The following is a 9,531-nucleotide window of genomic DNA, read 5'->3' on the forward strand; positions in this document are numbered from 1 at the left end:
GGGATTAAACCCACATTCTTGTCGTCATTCGCACCACGCTCTAACCAGCTGAGCTAACCGACCAATGCATGCATCCTGCAGAAAGCAAATGCCTCTATTGCCGGTGTTCACAATCACGGTATCAGGGTTTCCTGCCCCGGTGAGCCTCCAGGAACTCTTGATAAAATTGAAGCTGGGACCCTGTGGGGAAGAGGCAGTCTTCCGAGTAGATACGGGGCAGCAGGGTCGTCGCTGAATTTTAAACCAAAGAAAGTAGGAATATCAACACGGTCAATTACTGTTTCCAGGGGTTCAAGGGGAAGAATTTCCTGTTCCAGTATTTGAACCTATGATGATAGAAGGTCCGAAGGATACAGTTACAGGGGAACAGTTGTATATCCCTGATATCGGAAGTAACTTAGTAGGGAGAGATTTAAATACCCTCTTAGGACTGGAGATTTGAATTCAGGAAAAAAAGAATTAGTTGTACAAATGGCAATGTTGACAGAAGATGTGGAGAGAGAGGTAGACCCTATTATATGGGCTAGAGAAGGCAATCGTGGAAAAATACAGATCCGTCCCATAGAAATAAGTTTAAAAAGGATAAGGGGATGTTGTTTATGAGCGACAATATCCCATTTCCATTGAAGGTAAACGAGGACTGCAGCCAGTAATTGATGGGCTAGAGATGGACTGTTGGAGCTAAGTATGTCTCCTTATAATATCCTAATTCTACCAGTGCATAAATCCGATCCAAGTTATCGATTGATGCAGGAGTTGAGAATATTGAATTGTACGTTATTAAGTACGATCCCTCATGACCACAAATGGTTTAGTGTGATCGATTTAAAGGATGCCTTTTGGGAGGAAAGTAGGAATGTTTTGCTTTGAATGGAAAGATCCCAAAAAAAGGACAGAAACACCAATACCAGAGGACCGTGCTCCCCCAGGGGTTTATGCAATCCCCAAATTTAGATTAGATTACTTACAGTGTGGAAACAGGCCCTTCGGCCCAACAAGTCCACACCGCCCCGCCGAAGCGTAACCCACCCATACCCCTACATCTACATCTACCCCTTACCTAACACTCCGGGCAATTTAGCATGGCCAATTCACCTGACCTGCACATCTTTGTGACTGTGGGAGGAAACCGGAGCACCCGGAGGAAACCCACGCAGACACGGGGAGAACGTGCAAACTCCACACAGGCAGTCCCCTGAGGCGGGAATTGAACCCGGGTCTCTGGCGCTGTGAGGCAGCAGTGCTAACCACTGTGCCACCGTGCCGCCCAGTATTTATTTGGACAGATGTTAGAACAAATATTGGAGAAATTTAGCAGCCCCAAGGGAACTACCCTGTTGCAGTATTTGGACGACCTCTTAGTAACAGGAAAGAGAAGAGAAAGAGTAGTAGAAGCCACGAAAAAAAATGAATTTCCTGGGTCAGCAGGGACCATGGGATTCAAAAAACAAATTATAATATGTGGACTGAGAAGTGAAATATTGGGACATTTTGTTCATGAGGGAAGTGAAAGGGAAGCCTGGAAGGGTTAAAGGGAATAGTGGGGAATGTGCTGCCAGGAATAAACGGGAATATCATAATTTTGGGGTTTAACGGGATATTGCAGATTGTGGATTGATTCTTATGCTCAAAAGATAAATAAATTATATCTCAAACTATTAGAGGAGGAACCAAAGTGTCTGAGTTGGGAAGAAGAGGAAAAAGAACTATTTAAGAATTCAAAAGAGATCTGATCCACGCCCCCGGGTCAGCCTTACCTTCTCTAGATAAACCTTTCCATCTCTTTGCTACCATATATTAAGAGCACGGCTTTTGGAGTATTAACCCAGAGGTGGGGAGGAATGAAACAGCCAGTAGCATATCTTTCGAAGCTATTGGATCCAGTATCCCGGGGTGGCCTGAGTGTGTGCAGGCTGTGGCTGCCACTGCACTGTTGGTGGGGAAAAACAGGAAGCTTACATTTGGGGGAGCCCGAATAGTAAGCACCCCACACCAAGTGAGAACGATCCTAAACTAAAAAGCGGGTTGATGGTTGACAGACTCGCGGGTTCTGAAATCTGAGGCAATATTAGTAGAAAAGGATGATCTAGTGTTGGTCACGCATAATTCTTTAAATCCAGCTGCCTTTCTTTGGAAAGGGGAAGGAGAATCTCCTCAGAATCCAGAGCACGACTGCCTTGACATTATAGAATACCAAACTAAGGTTTGCATGTACCTGAGAGATGTTCCGCTTCATGCAGGAGCCTCACTGTTTATAGACGGATCATCCCGGGTGACTGAAGGGAAAAGACATACTGGGTATGCAGTTGTAGACGGGAAGGAAGGTGGTGTGGTAGAGGCAGGAAGGTTGCCAAATGGGTGGTCAGCTCAGACCTGCGAACTCTATGCATTGGAAAGTGTCCTTAGGGCGTTAGAAAATAAAGAGGGAGCAGCATACAGTGACTCTAAATATGTATTTGGTGTTGGCACTTTCGGAAAGATATGGCAGGAAAGAGGACTGATCAATAGCCGGGGGAAGGAATTTGCACACGAGGAGTTGATTAAACGGGTCTAGGAATCCCTATTACTCCCCCGAGAAATAGCGGTAGTGCATGTAAATGGTCATCAGAAAGGAAATGAACCAGAACTTAGGGGGAATAGATTAGGCGATAAAGTGGCTAAGAAAGCAGGCCTGGACACACAAGGAGTGCTAATTCACTCCCTAATATCTCCTGTTCCTGATCCCCGGAAGCTCTTATATTTACTGAAAGAATTAAAAAAGAATGGACAGATTTTGGGGCTGAAAAAAAAAACAGCAGATGGGCAATGGATGTTACCTGATGGAAGGGAAATGTTAAACAAAATGATGATGCGAGAAATTATGGCTGTCCTACATCAAGTCAGCCATTGGGGAGTACAAGCAATGTATCTTTTAGTTCTTAGGGAATATGGATGTAAAGGAATATATACAATTGCTAAACACATATGTGAGGGATGTATCATATGCAGAAAGGTAAATAATAAAGTCTTGAGAAAACAGACCACGGGAGGAAGAGACCCGGGATTGACACTCTTCCAGAGGATACAAGAAGATTATACTGAACTACCCAGAGCAGGAAGACTAAAATATATACCGGTCATAGTAGATCATCTATCTGGTTGGGTTGAGGCATACACCCGAGCTACTGCCACTGCGAGTGTGGTGTGTAAAACAATATTGGAGCACATAATTCCCCGATATGGGCTAGTGAACCATATAGATTTCGACCAAGGAACTCATTTTACCTCTAAAGTGTTACAGGAGATAATGAAAGGGTTGGGAATTTCCTCAGGAAACAGAGTTTATTGGCACAGATTCTACCCCTTGAATTCACCGTTCATCCCATCCGGCCGGGAGATTGGGTCTTAGTAAAATCATGGACAGAGACTAAATTGCAGCCGGACTGGGAAGGGCCATATCAGGATCCTTTGATTACTGAAACGGCAATAAGGACAGCGGAGAAAGGCTGAACTCACTACACTCGGATCAAAGGGCCAGTGAAATCTCCAGTTGAGGAAGAAGTCTGGACAGCCGAATCAACGGAAGACCCGCTGAAACTCAGGCTGAAGAGACTTAGAGTAACTGATTATACAGTGGCGACGCGAGCGCAGGATTATTTCTGTAGGATTGTGTATTAAGTTTTATTGTACTTCAGCAGAATTTTTAGAATGCTGGGGATCTTAGAGTTATGATGCCATCTCTCTTCGTATTGGGATTTTGTCAAATATAATTTCATATGTATTATTAACGGTCCCTGCATCTGATAATCCGCAAGAAATAGACGCTGATGCATGCAGTTTAGTAAATTGTGGGACGTAGATAATCAGAGACAGTACCGCAGCTCAGAGATACATCTTAAGTCCTTTGGGGATGGTACTTGGTATAATGGTCTTGTAACAATACACAGGGCCACCTTCTGGTTTTCTCCCACAATCCAAAGATATGCAGGTTAGGTAAATTGACCATGCTAAGCTGTACGTTCTGTTCAGGGATGTGTAGGTTATATGCATTAGTCAGGGGTAAGTGTCCAGTTATCTGAGAGCAGAATGGTGCTGAGTGGATTATTCTTTGGAACGTCAGTGTCGACTCGTTGGGCCAAATGCTGGATTAGTGGTGCTGGAAGAGCACAGCAGTTCAGGCAGCATCCAACGAGCAGTGAAAACAACGTTTCGGGCAAAAGCCCTTCATCAGGAATAAAGGCAGTGAGCCTGAAGCATGGAGAGATAAGCTAGAGGAGGGTGGGGGTGGGGAGAGAGTAGCATAGAGTACAATGGGTGAGTGGGGGAGGAGATGAAGGTGATAGGTCAAGGAGGAGAGGGTGGAGTGGATAGGTGGAAAAGAAGATAGGCAGGTCGGACAAGTCAAGGAGGCAGTAACTGAGCTGGAAGTTTGAAACTAGGATGAGGTGGGGGAAGGGGAAATGAGGAAGCTGTTGAAGTCCACATTGATGCCCTGGGGTTGAAGTGTTCCGAGGCGAAAGATGAGGCGTTCTTCCTCCAGGCGTCTGGTGGTGAGGGAGCGGCGGTGAAGGAGGCCCAGGACCTCCATGTCCTCGGCAGAGTGGGAGGGGGAGTTGAAATGTTGGGCCACGGGGCGGTTTGGTTGATTGGTACGGGTGTCTCGGAGATGTTCCCTAAAGCTCTCTGCTAGGAGGAGCCCAGTCTCCCCAATGTAGAGGAGACCGCATCGGGAGCAACGGATACAATAAATGATATTGGTGGATGTGCAGGTGAAACTTTGATGGATGTGGAAGGCTCCTTTAGGGCCTTGGATAGAGGTGAGGGAGGAGGTGTGGGCACAGGTTTTACAGTTCCTGCGGTGGCAGGGGAAAGTGCCAGAATGGGAGGGTGGGTTGTAGGGGGGTGTGGACCTGACCAGGTAGTCACGGAGGGAATGGTCTTTGCGGAAGGCGGAAAGGGGTGGGGAGGGAAATATATCCCTGGTGGTGGGGTCTTTTTGGAGGTGGCGGAAATGTCGGTGGATGATTTGGTTGATGCGAAGGTTTGTAGGGTGGAAGGTGAGCACCAGGGGCGTTCTGTCCTTGTTACGGTTGGAGGGGTGGGGTCTGAGGGCGGAGGTGCGGGATGTGGACGAGATGCGTTGGAGGGCATCTTTAACCACGTGGGAAGGGAAATTGCGTTCTCTAAAGAAGGAGGCCATCTGGTGTGTCCTGTGGTGGAACTGGTCCTCCTGGGAGCAGATACGGCGGAGGCGGAGAAATTGGGAATACGGGATGGCATTTTTGCAAGAGATAGGGTGGGAAGAGGTGTAATCCAGGTAGCTATGGGAGTCAGTGGGTTTGTAAAAAATGTCAGTGTCAAGTCGGTCGTCACTAATGGAGATGAAGAGGTCCAGGAAGGGGAGCGAGGTGTCAGCGATAGTCCAGGTAAATTTAAGGTCAGGGTGGAATGTGTTGGTGAAGTTGATGAATTGCTCAACCTCCTCGCGGGAGCACGAGGTGGCGCCAATGCAGTCATCAATGTAGCGGAGGAAGAGGTGGGGAGTGGTGCCGGTGTAATTACGGAAGATCAAATGTTCTACATAGCCAACAAAGAGACAGGCATAGCTGGGGCCCATACGTGTGCCCATGGCTACGCCTTTGGTCTGGAGGAAGTGGGAGGATTCAAAGGAGAAATTGTTAAGGGTGAGGACCAGTTCGGCCAAACGAATGAGTGTGTCAGTGGAAGGGTACTGTTGGGGACGTCTGGAGAGGAAAAAACGGAGGGCTTGGAGGCCCTGGTCATGGCGAATGGAGGTGTAGAGGGATTGGACATCCATGGTGAAGATAAGGCGTTGGGGGCCAGGGAAACGGAAGTCTTGGAGGAGGTGGAGGGCGTGGGTGGTGTCTCGAACGTATGTGGGGAGTTCCTGGACGAGGGGGGATAGGACAGTGTCAAGGTAGGTAGAGATGAGTTCAGTGGGGAAGGAGCATGCTGAGACAATGGGTCGGCCAGGGTGGTCAGGCTTGTGGATCTTGGGAAGGAGATAGAACCGGGCAGTGCGGGGTTCCCGGACTATGAGGTTGGAAGCTGTGGGTGGGAGATCTCCTGAGGTGATGAGGTTCTGTATGGTCTGGGAGATGATGGTTTGGTGATGGGGGGTGGGGTCATGGTCGAGGGAGCAGTAGGAAGAGGTGTCCTCGAGTTGGCGTTTGGCTTTAGCGGTGTAGAGGTCAGTGCGCCAGACTACCACTGCGCCCCCTTTATCTGCTGGCTTGATGGTGAGGTTGGGATTGGAGCAGAGGGATTGCAGGGCTGCGCGTTGTGAGGGTGAGAGGTTGGAGTGGGGGAGGGGGGACGACAGGTTGAGGCGGTTAATGTCCCGGCGGCAGTTGGAAATGAAGAGGTCGAGGGCAGGTAATCGGCCAGCGCGGGGTGTCCAGGTGGATGCAGTATGTTGGAGTTCCAGGTGGATGCAGTGTGTTGGAGTCCAGGTGGATGCAGTGTGTTGGACCAAATGGCCTGTTTACACACAGTAGGGATTGTATAAACTTAGAATTGTGTTTCGCTAAACAAAACTGACAATTTTTTTTAACTTTTCCATTTTAAACTTACCTTTAACTGTCAATTGTCAATATGTAAAATATCTCAATGTTACTGAAATCAATGTTCAAACAAAACACTGCACATAAAGTCGCACAAAGATCCTCATGACCATCTAATTACTGTTCAGAGAATAATCACAGTAAAATTTTATTGTTTCTGAGATCAATCGCACTATCACAGTAAGGATCTGGTTATCATTCCCTTCAATAAATGCAATCGTTGTTCTCTGGTATTTCAGTTCAGTCGTTATACACCATACTGGTTGTTCAAAGCATGGTTATTCTTTGTCATGAAGGGCCAAGTGTTCTAACGGCAGGAGATGTTGTTCGATCTGATTTGATGCATGTTCTCAAACAAGTTTTCACTCTAAATATTGCAAAAAATGTGTTTATTTGGTATTGTTCAGCTGCTGATGCTAACATTTTCAGTTCATGTTTATTAAGCATATTTGGAGAAAGTGAGGAAAGCTGTGATGTTGCAAGAGTGCATTCAAAGAGCAGGAGTATCGAAAAGATTCCTGATGAAGGGCTTATGCCCAAAACGTCGATTCTGCTTCTCCTTGAATGCTGCCTGACCTGCTGTGCTTTACCGGCACAATGCTCTTGCCATTAGAAATATTTGACTAAATATTCAGAGACAATACTAAAAGTTACCTCTATCAAGTTAATTTACTGTGCTTTCTATTCACTGAACGTTTGATGTTAATTGCTCCTCTTTTTCTTCTTAAATCTGATACAAATTTCAAAATACAGAACACATTAAAACTCACATGAATTATAAATTTACGTTCTCGACAAGAAAACCAATGGAAGGCGATATAGAATTCTTGAACAGCCTACACATTTGAATGAAAAAGCAATTCCTTCTAAAGAATGTTTCCACGTCTGTATCTTTTTCTCAATTCAATAATCCTGCAAGTTTATAATTGTCAGTTGATCTCTCTGAATGACTGCCTAATCAATGTCAATGTAACAGCTGAAACATTAACAACAGATTGGTAACTGGGTGTTAAAGACCTTATTTGAAGCCAACAAATGTTTGATATTTCCTAGAATTCCACCAGAAAACATACTTGAATCATAATACAAGAAGTGAGATGTGCAAACCTTATTTTTAAATGAACAAACTCCAATATTTCCAAAGGATTTCAATCTTACGGTCAAAATGAACAGGTGAATGGAAAACTAAAAACAAATTTCTGACAATTCATAAACTGGACAACAATTACAAATTCATTTTGATCAAAGGACAGAATAATATATAGATGAATCACAACATTTAGTAACAAAGTCGGTAATCAGCTGACTGACAAGTAATACGTGGTAGCATTTGTTAGTTTACTGAAGAAGATATCAACTTTATTTTCAATTTATACAACGACAGAATAATGTTTAATGTGTTTCAATTTTTTGGACTTGCCCCTTTGCAGCAATAAAAGATCAATCTCATTACTTCGACATCGTAATCTTTAATTCTGCAACATTTTCAAATATTCTCCAGGAATTTATAAGCGACAGAATTAGATACAGGTCTCCCCACTAACCGAAAGTAAAGCGTTATTATGAAACCTTACATAAACTGAAAAGGTGTTCGTCGAAGAAGCATTAATTTATATGGGAAACACCTCCCCTTTTCTTAGTAAAAGTGAAAATCCTCTTCAGATTTCTTCCAGTCAGATAAAACAGGAACAGATGTAAGTCTTTTGTAAAAGCAAAGTGGCTAAAGCAAATTTTCCAACACATATTTCTTGGTAACCTGACACAAATAAGCATCAGATTTTGTGATGATTGATATAATAGATAAAAGCAGATCTAATGTTGGATTGAAAAGCAGTTCAATCTGTTCTTAGGTACTCTCTAATCTCCATTCAGATAGCTCTTGATATATTTGTGGTGAAGGTGTGATTTGAAACCTTCACTCGGGTTTAGTAATAGAGACACTGCCACAGCTCCACAGGCTCCTTTCGTAATGTTCCCACTCAGGACGGCAGGACTACAATATTATGTTTAATATGGTTACTCAAATGAAAACTAATCAGCTGTTTATTGTAGTAATTTGAATGGGAATTAATTAGGTAGTTTCTGTGTGTAATGGACTGGAAATTAAACAATATTTTACACTAACATTAGAATAAATGAACGATAGTCTTAAATAAAGAGAATCTCATGGCAATTCTTTGAAAGACAAATTGACAAAACTGTGTGATCATTGTACTTTAATTTTAAAAATGCATCAGTCATTCAATATGAACATTCAGCCGAAGTCAAGTTCCCTTCCTGTCAACAACGTAGAACTTCCACAATTTCAAAATGAACAGTCATTGATAAAGGAAGGAACAAACGCATGCTAATTCAATTTTCTTCACATAAACGTGCGATGAATTTTAAGTAAGTTTCATATATGTAAAAAGGAAACTCTTATTATGGTTAGAACATAGAACATAGAACATAGAACAATACAGCACAGAACAGGCCCTTCGGCCCACGATGTTGTGCCGAACTTCTATCCTAGATTAAGCACCCATCCATGTACCTATCCAAATGCCGCTTAAAGGTCGCCAATGAATCTGACTCTACCACTCCCTCGGGCAGCGCATTCCATGCCCCCACCACTCGCTGGGTAATGAACCCACCCCTGACATCTCCCCTATACCTTCCACCCTTCACCTTAAATTTATGTCCCCTTGTAACACTCTGTTGTACCCGGGGAAAAAGTTTCTGACTGTCTACTCTATCTATTCCGCTGATCATCTTATAAACCTCTATCAAGTCACCCCTCATCCTTCGCCGTTCCAACGAGAAAAGGCCGAGAACTCTCAACCTATCCTCGTACGACCTACTCTCCATTCCAGGCAACATCCTGGTAAATCTTTTCTGCACCCTCTCCAAAGCTTCCACATCTTTCCTAAAGTGAGGCGACCAGAACTGCACACAGTACTCCAAATGTGGCCTAACCAAAGTCCTGTAC

Source organism: Chiloscyllium punctatum, chromosome 50 (assembly GCF_047496795.1).
Source record: "Chiloscyllium punctatum isolate Juve2018m chromosome 50, sChiPun1.3, whole genome shotgun sequence".
NCBI classification, from domain to species: Eukaryota; Metazoa; Chordata; class Chondrichthyes; order Orectolobiformes; family Hemiscylliidae; genus Chiloscyllium; species Chiloscyllium punctatum.